This window comes from Ranitomeya imitator, chromosome 4, assembly GCF_032444005.1.
Source record: "Ranitomeya imitator isolate aRanImi1 chromosome 4, aRanImi1.pri, whole genome shotgun sequence".
Lineage (NCBI taxonomy): Eukaryota > Metazoa > Chordata > Amphibia > Anura > Dendrobatidae > Ranitomeya > Ranitomeya imitator.
Genome location: NC_091285.1, coordinates 520,248,505 through 520,267,802, shown reverse-complemented (window position 1 = coordinate 520,267,802; position 19,298 = coordinate 520,248,505).

Genomic DNA, 19,298 nt, shown 5'->3' with positions numbered 1-19,298 from the left:
TAAGAGATGACAAATTTATTTCCAAATAACACCACTAGATGGCAGAAGAGTACTGTTGAATATACAGATGCCGCCAAAAGTTTTGAAAATTTAGGTTTTCACAAAGTTTTTTTCAACATCAGTGTTTTTAGATATTTTAGCCAAATGTTTCTATGATTACTAATGTACAATTATAATAATTTCAGGACTCTTTAAACTACGTGCACACCTGTACATCTAGTATAACGATGATAAATATGTGAGCAGCGCAAGATTAATCCCTTCACCCCGAAGCCTGTTTTCTCCTTCTTGACCAGGGCAAGTTTTACAATTTTGACCACTGTCAATTTATGAGGTCATAAGTCTGGAACGCTTCAATGGAACCCACTGATTCAGAGATTGTTTTCATGTGACGCATTGTTGTTCAATATGACTTGCGCTTATTTATGAAAATATCTGAAATTTGGAGAATATTTAGAAAATTTCACAATTTTCAAATGTTCAATTTTTTTGCCCTTAGTCCAGAGAGTTATGTCCCACGAAATATTTTATAAATAACATTTACCACATGTCTACTTTACATCTACATCATTTTTTAAATATAATTTGTATTTTGTTGGAAAGTTAGAAAGGTTACACTGGCATTTAAAAGTTTGGGCACCATTGGTCAAAATTACTATTATTGTGAACAGTTGAGCAAGATTAAGATAACATGATCTCTAAAAGGCAAACAAATTAAATTAATATGTATATACATATATACATATATATATATATATACACATATATACAGTATATATATATACATACATATATACATATATATAGATATACATATCTAAATATATATATATATATATCTATATATATATATAGATATATATATATATAGATATATATATATATATATATATATATATATATATTAGTCATTTTTTATTATTTTAAATTTTATAAAAAGGAAAATAGGACGATTCAAAAGTCTGGGCACCCTTGGAGATTTGTGTGCTCAGATAACTTTGTAAAGGTTTCAGCTTAGGCTTCTTTCACACTTCTGTCTTCTGGCGTCAGTCATAATTAGTGTTGAGCATTCCGATACCGCAAGTATTGGGTATCGGCCGATATATGCGGTATCGGAGTTCCGATACCGAGTTCCGATATTTTTGTGATATCGGGAATCGGTATCGGGATTTAGATTAATGTGTAAAATAAAGCATAAAAATAAAAAAATATTGATATACTTACCCTCGGACGGGCCCTGGTTGTCACCGCTGCAATCGCCATGCTTTTCTTCCTAAGAATGAGCGCTTTAATGACCTTCGATGACGTCGCGGCTTGTGATTGGTCGCTGAGCGGTCATGTGACCGCTCACGCGACCAATCACAAGCCGCGACGTCATCGAAAGCACTTAACGCGCTCATTCCTAAGAATGAGCGCGTTAAGGACCTTCGATGACGTCGCGGCTTGTGATTGGTCGCGTGAGGGGTCACATGACCGCTCAGCGACCAATCACAAGCCGCGACGTCATCGAAGGTCATTAAAGCGCTCATTCTTAGGAAGAAAAGCATGGCGATTGCAGCGGTGACAACCAGGGCCCGTCCGAGGGTAAGTATATCAATATTTTTTATTTTTATTCTTTATTTTACACATTAATATGGATCCCAGTGCCTGAAGGAGAGTTTCCTCTCCTTCAGACCCTGGGAACCATTACGGATACCTTCCGATATTTGTGTCCCATTGACTTGTATTGGTATCGGATATCGGTATCGGCGAGATCCGATATTTTTCGGATATCGGCCGATACCATCCGATACCGATACTTTCAAATATCGGACGGTATCGCTCAACACTAGTCATAATACGTCGTCACGACACAGCGACGGATCCTTCAAAAATAGTGGAAAACGTATGCAACGGATCCTGGTTTTCGCCGGATCCATCTAGCGGATCCATCACAAAACTAGATCCGCTGCATCAGTCGCATCTGTTTTTTTTATCCATTTCTTCCATTTTTTGACGGATCCGTTTTTCCTATCTCCAAATGGGAGGCTCCCAAATGTGATTGGCTACTGGAAAATAATGGAAACCTTTACATTGAGTGTTTTAGCACCCCATCTTTGAGAGGTTTTAGAGCAAGTGGCAGAAATGGAAGGAGTTCTAGCAAATATTGTGACCATCTATGTGGATTTTGCTTTTGAGGCCAATAGGTTGGCAGTGATTGTTTGGGAAAAGGAGGAAGCAAGAGAGCGCATCCTTCATCAGCGACATCGCCGATGCCTTTGCATCCATCCAATCACTACACAGCGATTGACCCGTGGAATCTATTCAACGCTGTACATGGAACTGAGGCAAAACCCGGAGAAGTTCTTCAATTATGTACGCATGAGAGCTGAAAACTTCGATGTTTTGGTGGAACGCATTGGAGAACTAATTCGGAGAAAGGACACCTATTTGCGCTTTTCAATATCACCGGCAGAGGGTCTGATGGTGACACTTCAGTAATCCTTTTTTTTAAAGATTCCTCATTCATCACACTTAAGGCTATGTGCACATAGCGGATTTTGCTGCGGATACGCAGTGGATTTGGCGCTGCGGATTCATAGCATTTTTCCTTGCATTTATAGTACCATGTAAACCTATGGAAAACCAAATCCGCAGTGACCATGCTATGGAAAATACTGCGCGGAAACGCTGTGTTCAGCCTGTCAATTCTTTGTGCGGATTCCATAGCGTTTAACACCTGCTCCATTATAGGAATCCGCAGGTGTAAAACGCAGGGTGAAATCTGCACAAAAAACGCAGAAAATCAGCAGGTAAATCCACAGGTAATTCGCAGTGCGTTTTACCTGCGGATTTTTCAAAAAAGGTGCGGAAAAATCCGCAGAAGATTCTTCTACTTAATCTTAGTCTGATTAGATACTGATGACTAAGAACACAGTTGTGTTCGAAACGCATTCAGTGCAGTGAGAGCTGATATGTGATTCCTTTATCAGCCACTTGTTATCGGAGTCCACATTTTTAATCTTGTTACTTCAATAAAGCTATTTTGGATTTTATATACGGACTATTTCTCTTTCCTGGAGCTGGATTTTCTAGTTTTTCTTGTATCCATGACGTTGCTGGCTGGACGTTTTATCCCTGCTCGGATTTTTCCATTGCATTTGGACTCCTGTTGGGTGAGCTGAATACTTTTTCCTTTTTTTCTCACATGCTCGCGAATACTGCCTGAAAAAAATATTATTTGGCGACTGACTTGCATCTGAATGCATCCTATCCAGACGACTGCTGAGTTTCACGATGCTTTTATTCAACATGCTGAACCCAGCAGTCATTTGCGCGGCCAAAAGCTTGATCGTGTTCTGGAAGGATGCATTCAGATGCAAGAACTCAGGCACATACAGTAGCTCCTTTTGCTGCCGCCCAGAACTTAAAGGTGTTCTAGAGGTGGCAGCATCAAAAGGGTGGGGTAAAGGGAAAGCTAATGAAGTATGAGATGATGCTCTAGCGCTGGTGGATGGGGCCGAGGGACCAGAAGGGAGGGAAGGGTCAGATGAAGGGTCAGGGGGGTGGGGTCTATCGACATGGCCCCAGGTGGCGGACTCCTGTCGGATCGCTCCAGAGAGGTCCAAGGCAGCAGCAGATGGTGCTGTGAAAGAAAAAAATAAATAAAATTAATATATTGATATTACATAGCCCTGGCTGAAACAAAAAAATGAGGTTAGACAGGTAAACATTGTGACTTCTGTTAAATATTAATTATTATTTGAATTATTCTTATTCTCAATTCTGTACTGAGCACACTGCCTCTCGCTGACATTACAAAAAGCTATATGTAGCTCAGAGTATGAGTCAACACCATATAGAGAAAACACGTGGTCTATGGGACACATTTATAATCACAGCTCTTAGGAGGAGGAGGGGGCTGGCACGTGGGGGTCACCCCATCCCTTGTAGATTGTGAGCCCTCGCGGGCAGGGTCCTCTCTCCTCCTGTACCAGTTGTGACTTGTATTGTTCAAGATTATTGTACTTGTTTTATTATGTATACCCCTCCTCACATGTAAAGCGCCGTGGAATAAATGGCGCTATAATAATAAATAATAATAATAATAATAATACTGCCTGCTTCTTCATCATTCTCCATGGACTTCAGACAACTCACAGAAGGAATGAACAACTGGTAGCCATGATGACTTCTATTCCATGACAGACAGACGCTTTTTACCATCTCAGGAAAAATGAGGAGCAAATGGACAATCTGTTTGTAACAATTTCACCTATTTTATGTTTTGCTGCAATGTGGTTTTTTGTGGACAATTCAATAAACCACTACATTTTTAATGAAAATATCATGACATTTTTCTTTAACGCATCTGGTAAAGAGTCCTGATTAAATAAATGTGCGAAATAAACATATTTAACAACTTCATAAATGGGCCATGGAATATTTACCTTCTGCTAACCATTGTCAACCGGAGGAACGACAGTGCCCTGCCGTACTTGTATTAGCTCCTGCGTCCTCCTGATCCCCTCGGTGCCTGCATCTCCTTGTTGAACTCCCTCTTGAAGCGATCTCTGAGTGACCGCCGCTGCTTCATTACCCTTTCACCTGTAAAGTAAAAAAAAGTAGCTTACAATACATTCCGTCCTGCAACCGAAATTACTGAAATGTGAATATTTACGCGCTTGAGTCTGCTGCCTAGGTTCCAGGTCCTCCCAGTTGTCCACAACGATGAAGCATACTTGCTTCCAGAGCCGACGGGTGATAAACTGATCTGCATGGCTGCGGTCAGCCATGATCCACAGCGGCTCCTGCTTGCGTACCTCTTCGATAAGGTGGTCCACATCAATCCCACCCTCCTCACCATCCGAGTCGGGAGCACGCTGTGAGGGCTGTTAAAAAATAAGCAAAAAAAATAAGTAAACTTAAATCCACATCTAATATTAAAAACAATAAATAAATTGTACTTACTGGAGGCTGACCGCTGCGGCGATCATGACGCCGACCCTGGGAGCTGCTGGGAGGACTTTGACGACGTTGGCCAGAACGTGCAGCAGACTAGAAAAAAAAATTATGTTGGATGTAGGCATATGTTTTGTGTGTACTGTGATGCTTGATGATCTGCTATTTATGTGTTGGGTGCACTGTGATGTCTGTAGGAACTGTTTCTGCACAACTTACACTCTGCGCGGCCACTCCGGGCATTTCTCCACCCACCCGGTCTCCATCTGGGGAGGCTGCTTCAGCTTCCTGTGAAAACATGATTAATGCATATAGTGTTAAACCAAAGTTTTAAAAAGAACCAAAAGAAAAAATACATTTTTAAATTACCTCAATACACAGACGCAGTGAAGGAGGGCTCCCAGAAAAAGACATGTTTTTTTTTGGATCTGCAAGTATAAAGACACTTGTTAGCTACTATACAAATTATATGCACAGCTTTGTGTTCTTTAATACTTACATCAGGAAATCGGCACAGTGGTCCCTGCTGGCTTGGTGGTCCCTGCTGGCTTGGTGGTCCCAGCTGGCTTGGTGGTCCCTGCTGGATATGCAAGTATAAAGACACTTGTTAGCTACTATACAAATTATATGCAAAGCTTTGTGTTCTTTAATGCTTACATCAGAAAATCGGCTTGCTGGCTTGGTGGTCCCTGCTGGCTTATTGGTTCCTTTTTGGTATGGCCTGGTACTGCAAGTTTAAAGAAAATTATAAAATTATGTGTAGGCAGCTGAATTAAAACATAAAAAGTTGCTCCAGAGCTAGTAGGATTTAAAATCTTCCCCCCTTAAAATAATCCCCAATAGGACCCACAATAAAAAAAAAAGTAATTTAATGGGTTTATAAACCACCCAGCTCAAATTTTATGTCTGAGCAATCTGCAAGCAGGCAAAAAAATCACTGTTCTGTAACCCCCAAAAATATACCAAAGGCACACAAGTCTGAGCTTGATATCCCCCTTCCAAAATATGCGCAATGCACAATCTGGCAAACCCTTCTGCCCCCCCAAAAACCTCAACCTTGCAAACAATACCCTCCTTCAAAGTCTAAATTCCTAAACTCCAGTTGAAAATCTATTGACCACAAATGCTATTTTTAAAAATCAATTTAAAAAGTTTAAAAAATCTAATTCTGCTATAAAAAAAATATTTAGAATTGCGAGTCCTCAGTGGTTGATACATTTTAATGGCTAACTGAAAAGATGATAACAAATTGCAAGCTTTCGAGACTACATACGTCTCTTCATCAGGCAAAGACTAAAACAAATTCTGAAGTATCACATATTTATGCACAACATAGTATAGAAAAAAAAGAAAAAAAAAGGAGGGGAAAAAAACCATGGATAAGCCAGGTGACATGAAGCAGAATTACCATGGGTGATAAACAGTTTCATCCATAAATATTGGGCCAATTCTTAGATAAGGATTGTTTTATTGTCCTGTGATTAGGGTCTCTGTTGTGATGACCCCACATGGTCTGATGGGCAACCACTGAGGACTCTCAATTCTAAATATTTTTCTATCTACTGGCTAACACGGTACCAAGATATATTTCTTTCCTGTATCAATTCTGCTATACAAATTTTCATGCACCTTTTATTTAAACAAATATACCCTCAACCAACTCTGTATTGCATGTTGTGTGTTCCAGTTTTACATAAACCACACTGTAAAATTTACCTGTGTGAAATGATACTACGTACAGTTTTAGGACAAATCTGTATTAATTTTCTTTTGTTTCTTTGTTTTTTTAACATCACAAGTATGAGCTACAATGCTCTTTATTTTAAATACAAATACATTAAATGCAAATTTTGTAACAAACAAAAAGGAACACACTCTACACACATACATTCCACACACACACACACACACAAAAAAACTCCACAGAACTTTGTTTAACCCCTTAAGCCCCAAGGGTGGTTTGCACGTTAATGACCGGGCCAATTTTTACAATTCTGACCACTGTCCCTTTATGAGGTTATAACTCTGGAATGCTTCAACGGTTCCTGATGATTCTGATATAGTATTCTCGAGACATATTGTACTTCATGATAGTGGTAACATTTCTTTGATAAGAGTTGCGTTTATTTGTGAAAAAAATGGAAATTTGGCAAAAATTTTGAAAATTTCGCAATTTTCCTAATTTGAATTTTTATGCCCTTAAATAACAGAGATATGTCACAAAAGATACATAATAAGTAACATGAGAAAAGGAGTACAAAAAGGAGCGTATAGGTAATCCAAAGAATAACAATACTTTATTAAATTACAGATATTAATTTACAAGTGTAAATAGTACCATATAAAAAGATCAAACATGATAATGTGCAAGGATGATAAAAACCATACATGAGTGGATGTCCCCCCGGTGCGCACTGACTATGGGGCCAATACACCAGCTAGATGATAGAGGCATGCTGCTATAAATATAAGATATAAATCAGTAGATCAACAAAGCCCAGTGGCGATCCACGAACGCGACCCCCGACGCGCGTTTCGCCCACAAGTCACGTAGCTTTGTCAAGGGGAGATAGCGTTATCCGGGTATAGCGTCATTAAATAGGGCCGGCCTGTCGTCACATAGGGCGTCACCTGCTGAATCCCTGCCAATGGCAGCGGGATATTCGGCGCATGCGCACGTCCTACACACCGCGCGCCGCGTCGCAGGAGGCGTCATGCATCGCGAGGGCGCCTGGGACAGGACCCAGGGCGCACTCGCAACGCAGAAAAGACGCCGCTGCGACGGAGAGCGAGGGGAGAGGCGCGGCGCATGCGCACCGCCGCTGTAAACCGGCTTGGGGATATAGAACCACCCACTACTATGAGCCCTAGCGCCGGATCCAGCAGGAGAGTGAAAAAAGCAAAGTATGGGATACGATGCAAATATACCAACTCACAAAGTAAATATACAGCAGCAAATTTAAGCACTGCATGAGACCCGGCGGTGCGGTCCAGAATACTTGTCCAATCAAAACGGTATAAGCCGCAACAGACACAGGACTCATGTAGTCGGTTGTATATTAGGGATGAAGTAGTAGCGTTCCCATAAAGCTTGAAAGGGAGATCCATTCTGGCCCATGATGTTGATAACCCGGTGATTGCTACAAATGGCTAAAAGAAACAATAAACATATAGCAATGAATGAGTGACAAATAAAAACAACATTAAAACCAAAAACACACAGAGGATCCCAAACGGGGACCCACTCAGAGGGGGAGATGTAGAAAAAATGGAGGGGCGACGAATGTACCTCAACAGATTACTAATTATAATATTAAAGCAAGTGAATAGGAGGTATCATCAATAATATTCTAAATCTAGAAGGTGACCAAGCACCACAGTAAGGGCCCATGAATGATTTAGAGGAAAGAGGAAAAACTTAAGGACTCATTCAGTCCTTTAGGTACCATAGTATCAACCCGAATAATCCAACCTGCTTCCCGTTGGGCAAGGGTCTTCTTATAATTACCACCCCTAGCTCCGAGGTGAATACTCTCAATGCCCCTGACCTGAAGAGACCCCGCATCACAATTGTGAAATTGTTTAAAATGGCGGGGGATAGTCTTCAGGTCAGTGGCATCGTCCAAGGCCCGCGCCGCCCGTATGTCCCTAACGTGTTCACGGACACGTACCCGTAGCTCCCTGGATGTCAATCCAATATAAATTAAGTGGCACCCACACGTGGCATAATAAACCACGTTGGATGTACTACACGTGATGTGCTGCCTAATCGAGAATTCTTTACTGCCATCAGAAGATTTAAAAGTTGTGGCCCTCACGATATTCTCACATGCCCGGCAGTGACCGCATTGGAATGAGCCAAGCGACGGGCCCCTTGATCCAAAAGGGTTAGCCGTAGGGGGAACATAATGACTGCGGACCAGCAAGCTACTAAGGTTAGGAGATCTTTTAGCGGTCATTAACGGGAAGTCACCGAGGGCCTGGGCCGGTTTACAGCGGCGGTGCGCATGCGCCGCGCCTCTCCCCTCGCTCTCCGTCGCAGCGGCGTCTTTCCTGCGTTGCGCGTGCGCCCTGGGTCCTGTCCCAGGCGCCCTCGCGATGCATGACGCCTCCTGCGACGCGGCGCGCGGTGTGTAGGACGTGCGCATGCGCCGAATATCCCGCTGCCATTGGCAGGGATTCAGCAGGTGACGCCCTATGTGACGACAGGCCGGTCCTATTTAATGACGCTATACCCGGATAACACTATCTCCCCTTGACAAAGCTACGTGACTTGTGGGCGAAACGCGCGTCGGGGGTCGCGTTCGTGGATCGCAACCGGTGCGCCTGGCCCTGGGACTTTATACTGGTAAGCGCTGCTAAGCACAAGTCAATTATTCTATTGCCACTGGGCTTTGTTGATCTACTGATTTATATCTTATATTTATAGCAGCATGCCTCTATCATCTAGCTGGTGTATTGGCCCCATAGTCAGTGCGCACCGGGGGGACATCCACTCATGTATGGTTTTTATCATCCTTGCACATTATCATGTTTGATCTTTTTATATGGTACTATTTACACTTGTAAATTAATATCTGTAATTTAATAAAGTATTGTTATTCTTTGGATTACCTATACGCTCCTTTTTGTACTCCTTTTCTCATAAGCTTCATGGAGTTGGTTCTGGTGTTTGGTGAGGGGTCTTTTGGCGCTATTTAGCGCCTTTTTCTCCTCTCATGTTTATATGATGTTGCCTGGTTCTGTTACTATTATTGTTTCTGTGTTTATCACAGTTTTTTACAGGCCTATTATGGACTTCAGGGCACGCGACTCTACATGGCGTGCTCAAATAAATGATACTTTCAAGGATGGTTTTAACGGGGGTGTGGAGGGGTCGAGTGCTGATCTGCAGGAGACTATTGGGCGCTTTAAGGATCTCTTAAAAAAGAGGACTAAGGTTTGGTGGAACCATGCATATTTTGAAAAATATCTGGAAGGGGGACTTATCCCTCGTGGACTGAGAATCCAGGTTTTTCCCTCTTTTCCTATTATCGATGAAGATTTTAAAAATAAGTGGGAGGAACTCTCGAACACCTGTTCTTTTGGTTTCATGACCCTATTGAAAGGCCTGGATTCCTTTAAACTTGGGGAGATAGAAGCGGAGATCGAAGCTGTTCAAATTAAACTTAAAAAAGATATGTCTGGGGACGCCATTAAAAAACTAAATGATGATATGGACATAGAACTGCAAAAATGGGTTAATGAAATTCAAGGATTAAAGGCTAAAAAATTTAAACGGGATGTGAATGACAAACAGACCTCCAACGTCTACAGATGGCGGAGCCTGGACGATCGGTCACGCCCTCGTTTCAGAAATTTTTCAAGCTCTAGATCCCGCTCCAGATCAACCCGGTCTAATGCTCCCTCTGAGGATAGGTATACGTCACGTATGGAAACTAGAGGTGAATCATCCGGATCTAATCCACATGCCAAAAAAATCGTTACACGACAGGCCTCCAAGGCCATGACTGCGGCCAGCAAGCAACAGGGTACAAGTAATCATACAGACCTTCAGGTATTAAATCTATCGACACGGTCCCTCTCGGATGTTCAGATTGAGGTTCTAAGCAAGGGGCTAAACTTTTCTCCGACTAACTCTTTCGATTTTTTCCTAGCCATGAAGGACCTCCATCTGTTCTCACGGAAACTCGTTTTAAAAAAATTACATTATAAAAACCATCATGCCCAGGGGCCTGCATCTGAGACGGAGAGGGAGGCATTGCAGGCTTTAGAAGATCTCCTAGAGGAACAATCCAGTACTCCTCAAGGTAGGTTTCCGCCTGCATGCATGCCCAGATCGACTAGGTTCCCCCCTTTGTCTCTGTGTCCAGCCGTGGACATATTTACTAGACTGGTCACCGAAGATTTTAAACGTTTATCTTCAAGACGTAAATTTGACAATCTCTCATTCAAACAGAGAAACGCAATTAAGGAGTTACAGTCCTTTAAGGACATTGTCATTAAGCCAGCAGACAAAGGGGGGAACATAGTCATCTGGCCGTGCGATAAATATGAAAAAGAGGCCTTCCATCAGCTGAGGGATACCACCACATATACGAAGCTGTCCTATAATCCTCTATCTTCCTTCGCATCTCAGTTGCAGGCTATCCTTGGGAGGGCGCTTGATGAGGGGATCATAGATAGGAAGGTCCTGGAGGGTCTGACGGTCAGGTCACCGAGGGTACCAACTTTTTATTTGCTTCCAAAGATCCACAAGGACGCCGTCAATCCACCGGGGCGTCCGATCGTGTCTGGCATTGAGGGATTATGTGATCCCATCTGTAAATTCATCGACTTTTATTTAAAACCACTGGTCGAGGTACTACCATCTTATGTCAGAGACACGACGGACGTCCTTTCACGGGTTGACGGCGTCTTTGTGGACCCTGGCGTCCTCCTGGTCACCGCCGATGTGCAGACATTATATACGTGTATTGACCATGAACACGGTCTGGCTGCAGTCCACCTCTTCTTGGGGACCTCCGACTTGGGTGGCCCCATGTGTGAATTAATCCTCGAGCTGCTGCGCTTCATCCTGACCCACAACTTTTTTATTTTTAAGGACTGGTTTTACCTGCAGAGGCGTGGCACAGCCATGGGCGCGGCCTGTGCGCCTTCGTACGCCAATCTCTTCCTGGGCACATGGGAGAGATATATTTTTGGCGACGGAGGTGTGCGGGCCGCGGACCGTGTGCTGTGCTGGCTCAGGTATATTGATGATGTCCTGTTTTTGTGGGGGGGTACGGCGCAGCAGCTCGAGGATTTTATGAGTCAACTTAATGAGAACTCTCTTAATATCAGATTGACACATAACTTCGATCCACAGCAGATCGACTTTCTGGACGTCAGGCTGGAGGTCGACGCAATGCGTCGGATCCAGACTGACGTCTACAGGAAGTCGACTGCAGTCAATGCTCTTTTGCATGCTGATTCTGCACACAATTCTACCACCATTGGGGCTATCCCGGTCGGACAGTTCCTAAGAATGAGGCGGATCTGTTCTACGGATGAAAAGTTTTTTGCACAGGCTGGTGACCTTGAGGGGCGCTTCATAGATCGCGGATATAGCCGCAGAAGCATTAGACGAGGCTTTGAGAGGGCCAGGAGGACACCCCGTAGGAACCTATTGTACATGAATGACAGTGGACGGAGGAGGAAAACTGATGCAGATAAGACCAGGTTCATTACAACATATAACCATGAATGGTTTAATATGAGGAACATATTAAAGAGGCACTGGTCGGTTCTGATGACTGAGCCCTCTCTGGCCCAGGCCCTCGGTGACTTCCCTGTTGTGAATTCTGTGGCTGAGTTCACTTCTGTGGTCACAAGTGGTATTGCAGTCTCTGGGCTTCCTCCCTCAGGTGTTTTGGTGAGCTCGTTGGCTGCCTTGCTATTTAGCTCCACCTGAGTCTGTCTTCCTTGCTCCTTGTCAATGTTCCAGTGTTGGATCTGAGCTACTGCATCTTTCCTTGGGCCTGCTGCTCTGCTAGATAAGTGCTTCTAGTTTGTTTTCTGTTTTTTCTGTCCAGCTTGCTTTTATCTTTTGCTGGAAGCTCTGAGAAGCAAAGGGGTGCACCGCCGTGCTGTTAGTTCGGCACGGTGGGTCTTTTTGCCCCTTTGCGTGGTTTTCGTTTTAGGGTTTTTTGTAGACTGCATAGTTCTCTTTGCTATCCTCGCTCTGTCTAGAATATCGGGCCTCACTTTGCTGAATCTATTTCATTCCTACGTTTGTCTTTTCATCTTGCTAACAGTCATTATATGTGGGGGGCTGCCTATTCCTTTGGGGTATTTCTCTGAGGTAAGTCAGGCTTGTATTTCTATCTTCAGGCTAGTCAGCTCCTCAGGCAGTGCCGAGTTGCATAGGTAGTGATAGGCGCAATCCACTGCTGCTTATAGTTGTGTGAGGATAGATCAGGTACTGCAGTCTACAGAGATTCCACGTCTCAGAGCTCGTCCTATTGTTTTTGGTTATTGCCAGATCTCTGTATGTGCGCTGATTACTGCACGCTGTGTTGCCTGATTGCCAGCCATAACAGTACAAGGAGCCCCATCAATGATTCCTAATAGAGGGAAAAAAGAAATCCTGACATCATTTTTTTTTCTTAGCTCTGTCTTCAGTCTTTTTTTTCCCCTAGACATTAGAGTGCTTCAGGACACAGCTGTGGACATGGATATTCAGGCTCTGTGCTCCTCAATGGATAATCTCGTTGTAAATGTACAAAAGATTCAAGATATTATTGATCAGAAATCGATGCTAGAACCAAGAATTCCGATTCCTGATTTGTTTTTTGGTGACAGAACTAAGTTCCTGAGCTTCAGAAATAATTGTAAGCTATTTTTGGCCTTGAAACCTCATTCTTCTGGTAATCCTATTCAACAGGTTTTGATTATTATTTCTTTTTTGCGCGGCGACCCACAGGACTGGGCGTTTTCTCTTGCACCAGGAGATTCTGCATTGAATAATGTTGATGCATTTTTCCAGGCGCTGGGATTGCTTTACGATGAGCCTAATTCAGTGGATCAGGCTGAGAAAAATCTGCTGGCTTTATGCCAGGGTCAGGATGATGTAGAAGTATATTGTCAGAAATTTAGGAAGTGGTCAGTACTCACTCTGTGGAATGAATCTGCACTAGCGGCTTTGTTCAGAAAGGGTCTCTCTGAAGCTCTTAAGGATGTAATGGTGGGATTTCCTATGCCTGCTGGTTTGAATGAGTCTATGTCCTTGGCCATTCAGATCGGTCGTCGCTTGCGCGAGCGTAAATCTGTGCACCATCTGGCGGTATTGTCTGAGAGTAAACCTGAGCCTATGCAGTGCGACAGGACTATGACTAAAGTAGAACGGCAAGAACACAGACGTCTGAACAGATTGTGTTTCTATTGTGGTGATTCTACTCATGCTATTTCTAATTGTCCTAAACGCACTAGGCGGTTCGATAGCTCTGCCGTTATTGGTACTGTACAGTCCAAATTCCTTTTGTCCATTACCTTAATGTGCTCTTTGTCATCGTATTCTGTCATGGCGTTTGTGGATTCAGGCGCTGCCCTGAATCTGATGGATTTGGATTATGCTAAACGTTGTGGATTTTTCTTGGAGCCTTTGCGGTGTCCTATTCCGTTGAGAGGAATTGATGCTACACCTTTGGCCAAGAATAAGCCTCAGTACTGGGCCCAGCTGACCATGTGCATGGCTCCTGCACATCAGGAAGTTATTCGCTTTCTGGTACTGCATAATTTGCATGATGTGGTCGTGTTGGGGTTGCCATGGCTACAAACCCATAATCCAGTATTGGATTGGAACTCTATGTCGGTAACCAGCTGGGGTTGTCAGGGAGTACATGGTGATGTTCCATTTTTGTCTATTTCGTCATCCATTCCTTCTGACATCCCAGAGTTCTTGTCGGACTTTCAGGATGTATTTGAAGAGTCCAAGTCTGATGCCCTACCTCCGCATAGGAATTGTGATTGTGCTATCGATTTGATTCCTGGTAGTAAATTCCCTAAAGGTCGTTTATTTAATTTGTCCGTACCTGAACACACCGCTATGCGCAGTTATGTGAAGGAGTCCCTGGAGAAGGGACATATTCGCCCATCGTCGTCACCATTGGGAGCAGGGTTCTTTTTTGTAGCCAAGAAGGATGGTTCGCTAAGACCGTGTATTGATTACCGCCTTCTTAATAAGATCACTGTTAAGTTTCAGTATCCCTTGCCATTGATTTCTGACTTGTTTGCTCGGATTAAGGGGGCTAGTTGGTTTACTAAGATTGATCTTCGTGGTGCGTATAATCTGGTGAGAATCAGGCAGGGAGATGAATGGAAAACGGCATTTAATACGCCCGAGGGTCATTTTGAGTATCTGGTGATGCCGTTTGGACTTGCCAATGCTCCATCTGTTTTTCAGTCTTTTATGCATGACATTTTCCGTGAGTATCTGGATAAATTCTTGATTGTTTACTTGGATGACATTTTGATCTTCTCAGATGATTGGGAGTCTCATGTGAAGCAAGTCAGAATGGTTTTCCAGGTACTGCGTGCTAATTCCTTGTTCGTGAAGGGATCAAAGTGTCTCTTCGGTGTGCAGAAAGTTTCATTTTTGGGGTTCATCTTTTCCCCTTCTACTATCGAGATGGATCCGGTTAAGGTTCAGGCCATCCAGGATTGGACTCAGCCGACATCTCTAAAAAGTCTGCAGAAATTTCTGGGCTTTGCTAATTTTTATCGTCGTTTCATCTGTAATTTTTCTAGCATTGCCAGACCATTGACCGATTTGACCAAGAAGGGTGCTGATTTGGTTAATTGGTCTTCTGCTGCCGTGGAAGCTTTTCAGGAGTTGAAGCGTCGTTTTTGCTGTGCCCCTGTGTTGTGTCAACCTGATGTTTCTCTTCCGTTCCAGGTCGAGGTTGATGCTTCTGAGATTGGTGCAGGGGCGGTTTTGTCACAGAGAGGTTCTGGTTGCTCAGTGTTCAAACCATGTGCTTTCTTTTCCAGGAAATTTTCTGCTGCTGAGCGTAATTATGATGTGGGCAACCGAGAGTTGCTGGCCATGAAGTGGGCATTCGAGGAGTGGCGTCATTGGCTTGAGGGTGCTAAGCATCGCGTGGTGGTTTTGACTGATCATAAGAACCTTACTTATCTTGAGTCTGCCAAGCGCTTGAATCCTAGACAGGCCCGTTGGTCGTTATTTTTTGCTCGTTTTGATTTTGTGATTTCATACCTTCCGGGCTCTAAAAATGTGAAGGCGGATGCTCTGTCTAGGAGTTTTGTGCCCGACTCTCCGGGGTTATCTGAGCCGGCGAGTATCCTCAAGGAAGGAGTCATTGTGTCTGCCATCTCCCCTGATTTGCGGAGAGTGTTGCAGAAATTTCAGGCTAATAAACCTGATCGTTGTCCGGCCGAGAAACTGTTCATCCCTGATAGGTGGACTAGTAAAGTTATCTCTGAACTTCATTGTTCGGTGCTGGCCGGTCATTCAGGAATCTTTGGTACCAGGGAGTTGGTTGCTAGATCCTTCTGGTGGCCGTCTCTGTCACGGGATGTGCGTGCTTTTGTGCAGTCCTGTGGAATTTGTGCTAGGGCTAAGCCCTGCTGTTCACGTGCCAGTGGGTTGCTTTTGCCCTTGCCGGTCCCGAAGAGGCCTTGGACACATATTTCGATGGATTTCATTTCTGACCTTCCCGTTTCTCAAAAGATGTCGGTCATTTGGGTGGTCTGTGGTCGCTTTTCTAAAATGGTCCATCTGGTGCCCTTGGTTAAATTGCCTTCCTCCTCTGATTTGGTGCCTTTGTTCTTCCAGCATGTGGTTCGTTTACATGGCATTCCTGAGAATATTGTTTCTGACAGAGGTTCCCAGTTTGTCTCGAGGTTCTGGCGAGCCTTTTGTGGTAGGATGGGCATTGACCTATCTTTCTCCTCGGCCTTCCATCCTCAGACTAATGGCCAGACCGAACGAACCAATCAGACCTTGGAAACATATCTGAGATGTTTTGTTTCCGCTGACCAGGATGATTGGGTGTCATTTTTGCCATTGGCTGAGTTCGCCCTTAATAATCGGGCCAGCTCGGCTACCTTGGTCTCTCCATTTTTCTGCAATTCTGGGTTCCATCCTCGTTTCTCTTCAGGACAGGTTGAGTCTTCGGACTGTCCTGGTGTGGATTCTGTGGTGGACAGGTTGCAGCAGATCTGGACTCAGGTAGTGGACAATTTGACCTTGTACCAGGAGAAGGCTCAGCTTTTCGCTAATCGCAGACGCCGTGTGGGACCCCGACTTCGTGTTGGGGATCTGGTTTGGTTATCTTCTCGTCATATTCCTATGAAGGTTCCCTCTCCTAAATTTAAACCTCGTTTTATTGGTCCGTATAGGATTTCTGAGATTCTCAATCCGGTGTCTTTTCGTCTGACCCTCCCAGACTCCTTTTCCATACATAATGTATTCCATAGGTCGTTGTTGAGGAGATACGTGGCACCTATGGTTCCATCTGTGGAGCCTCCTGCCCCTGTTTTGGTGGAGGGGGAATTGGAGTATATTGTGGAGAAGATTTTGGATTCTCGTGTCTCTAGACGGAAACTCCAGTATCTAGTCAAATGGAAGGGTTATGCTCAGGAAGATAATTCCTGGGTTTTTGCCTCTGATGTCCATGCCCCAGATCTTGTTCGTGCCTTTCATGTGGCTCATCCTGGTCGGCCTGGGGGTTCTGGTGAGGGTTCGGTGACCCCTCCTCAAGGGGGGGGTACTGTTGTGAATTCTGTGGCTGAGTTCACTTCTGTGGTCACAAGTGGTATTGCAGTCTCTGGGCTTCCTCCCTCAGGTGTTTTGGTGAGCTCGTTGGCTGCCTTGCTATTTAGCTCCACCTGAGTCTGTCTTCCTTGCTCCTTGTCAATGTTCCAGTGTTGGATCTGAGCTACTGCATCTTTCCTTGGGCCTGCTGCTCTGCTAGATAAGTGCTTCTAGTTTGTTTTCTGTTTTTTCTGTCCAGCTTGCTTTTATCTTTTGCTGGAAGCTCTGAGAAGCAAAGGGGTGCACCGCCGTGCTGTTAGTTCGGCACGGTGGGTCTTTTTGCCCCTTTGCGTGGTTTTCGTTTTAGGGTTTTTTGTAGACTGCATAGTTCTCTTTGCTATCCTCGCTCTGTCTAGAATATCGGGCCTCACTTTGCTGAATCTATTTCATTCCTACGTTTGTCTTTTCATCTTGCTAACAGTCATTATATGTGGGGGGCTGCCTATTCCTTTGGGGTATTTCTCTGAGGTAAGTCAGGCTTGTATTTCTATCTTCAGGCTAGTCAGCTCCTCAGGCAGTGCCGAGTTGCATAGGTAGTGATAGGCGCAATCCACTGCTGCTTATAGTTGTGTGAGGATAGATCAGGTACTGCAGTCTACAGAGATTCCACGTCTCAGAGCTCGTCCTATTGTTTTTGGTTATTGCCAGATCTCTGTATGTGCGCTGATTACTGCACGCTGTGTTGCCTGATTGCCAGCCATAACACTTCCCGTTAATGACCGCTAAAAGATCTCCTAACCTTAGTAGCTTGCTGGTCCGCAGTCATTATGTTCCCCCTACGGCTAACCCTTTTGGATCAAGGGGCCCGTCGCTTGGCTCATTCCAATGCGGTGACTGCCGGGCATGTGAGAATATCGTGAGGGCCACAACTTTTAAATCTTCTGATGGCAGTAAAGAATTCTCGATTAGGCAGCACATCACGTGTAGTACATCCAACGTGGTTTATTATGCCACGTGTGGGTGCCACTTAATTTATATTGGATTGACATCCAGGGAGCTACGGGTACGTGTCCGTGAACACGTTAGGGACATACGGGCGGCGCGGGCCTTGGACGATGCCACTGACCTGAAGACTATCCCCCGCCATTTTAAACAATTTCACAATTGTGATGCGGGGTCTCTTCAGGTCAGGGGCATTGAGAGTATTCACCTCGGAGCTAGGGGTGGTAATTATAAGAAGACCCTTGCCCAACGGGAAGCAGGTTGGATTATTCGGGTTGATACTATGGTACCTAAAGGACTGAATGAGTCCTTAAGTTTTTCCTCTTTCCTCTAAATCATTCATGGGCCCTTACTGTGGTGCTTGGTCACCTTCTACATTTAGAATATTATTGATGATACCTCCTATTCACTTGCTTTAATATTATAATTAGTAATCTGTTGAGGTACATTCGTCGCCCCTCCATTTTTTCTACATCTCCCCCTCTGAGTGGGTCCCCGTTTGGGATCCTCTGTGTGTTTTTGGTTTTAATGTTGTTTTTATTTGTCACTCATTCATTGCTATATGTTTATTGTTTCTTTTAGCCATTTGTAGCAATCACCGGGTTATCAACATCATGGGCCGGAATGGATCTCCCTTTCAAGCTTTATGGGAACGCTACTACTTCATCCCTAATATACAACCGACTACATGAGTCCTGTGTCTGTTGCGGCTTATACCGTTTTGATTGGACAAGTATTCTGGACCGCACCGCCGGGTCTCATGCAGTGCTTAAATTTGCTGCTGTATATTTACTTTGTGAGTTGGTATATTTGCATCGTATCCCATACTTTGCTTTTTTCACTCTCCTGCTGGATCTGGCGCTAGGGCTCATAGTAGTGGGTGGTTCTATATCCCCAAGCCGGTTTACAGCGGCGGTGCGCATGCGCCGCGCCTCTCCCCTCGCTCTCCGTCGCAGCGGCGTCTTTCTTGCGTTGCGCGTGCGCCCTGGGTCCTGTCCCAGGCGCCCTCGCGATGCATGACGCCTCCTGCGACGCGGCGCGCGGTGTGTAGGACGTGCGCATGCGCCGAATATCCCGCTGCCATTGGCAGGGATTCAGC